This window comes from Tupaia chinensis, unplaced genomic scaffold, assembly GCF_000334495.1.
Source record: "Tupaia chinensis unplaced genomic scaffold, TupChi_1.0 Scaffold148039_1, whole genome shotgun sequence".
In the NCBI taxonomy this organism is placed as follows: domain Eukaryota; kingdom Metazoa; phylum Chordata; class Mammalia; order Scandentia; family Tupaiidae; genus Tupaia; species Tupaia belangeri.
The window spans coordinates 363,003-364,507 of record NW_006207889.1 but is presented as its reverse complement, the minus strand read 5'-3'; positions in this window follow the sequence as shown (position 1 = coordinate 364,507).

The following is a 1,505-nucleotide window of genomic DNA, read 5'->3' as shown; positions in this document are numbered from 1 at the left end:
ATGTGCTCGCCAGGCAGACAGAGAGAGACAGAGAGACAGAAAGCAAGAAATCACCCCCCTTCTCCTCCATTCTCCTCTCAGAATCTTGGGCCTGCACACACACGTACCTGGCGTGAGTTTTAAGTCACCAGGTCTGGGACTCGAACCGCGGTCGACCACATGGGAGTAGAGTGACAAAGCCATTATGCTAAGTGCTGGTCCCCTTATTTTTGCCATATTTGAAGCTGGCTTACTTACTTAAGTCACATAAACTTGAAAAGCATTTAGATTAATTTGGATGAGTTCTTTTTAAAATAAATCAAATAGAATGAAATTCTTTAAGGCCTTTTATCACATAAACATAAATATACTATATAACATGTATGCATGCACACACATATACACACACAAACGAAATATCTCATAGTAGGACTGACAGATGGCATAGCAGTTACATTTCTGAACTCCCACATAGCTGACTGTCATTCAAATCCCTGACCCAGTTGCTTGAAACACATGCAGGGTGTATGTGCATGCATGCTCAAAATCCTGGTAGGACTGTAAGAAATGGGATTGCAGCATAATCAACCCTCCTGTGGGGTGATTTCTCACTTTTTCTCTCACTGTCTCTCTCTCTCTCTCTCTCTCTCTCTCTCTCTGGTGAATGCATATATCCTAAGGCAAAAACTTCTAAAAAAAGAAAAAAAACCTCATAGTTTCTGAAAACATCTTTATGTTTTGTTTTTTGTTTGTTTTGTTTTTTTTTTTTAAAAAAGAAAAAAAACCTCATAGTTTCTGAAATCATCTTTATGTTTTGTTTTTTGTTTTTTTTTTTTTTCTTTTGCTTCTTTTTAAAAAGCTGCAGAAATTAACTCTTAGATGCTTATCTCTTATCTCAGGCTTTACTAGAAGTCACTTAGAGTTTTTAAACAAATGAAAGCAAATGAATAACCTTAGTAAGCAGAGAGGATTGTGACCAGCAGTTGGTGTAATGGCTATGTCACTGGACTCCCATGTAGTCAACTGTGGTTTCAGTCCCAGACCCCATGGCTTAAACTCACTCTGGGCGCATTGTGTGTGCCCAAGATCCCAAGAGGAGAATGGAGGAGAAGGGATTGCAGCATGGCTATCTTTCTTGGGGGGTGGTTTCTCACTTTCTGTCTCTTTGTCTCTCTCTGTCTTTCTGGCAAGCACACGTGCCCTATAGCAAAAACCTCTCCAAAAAAAAAAAATAGGTAAGCAGAGGGGATCCCGAAAAGCTGAGAACACTTTACATTTTAACCTTTTAATTTCACATCTTGGATTACTCCTGCTTAGTATCTGCTTAAAAGCCAGAATTTAAGCTTAATAAGAGAAAACAGCTTATGAAATTCCACAGGACTGAATTCTTTTCACTTTCTTCTCTGACTCAACTGAAAAACTAATTGTAGGTATAGTTGTTTTTAAGGTTCCTAGATAAATAAGTAGAATTGGATATAGAGGAAGAATAGATGGGGCAGTCTCAAGGCAGACTGAGAGCATATAGA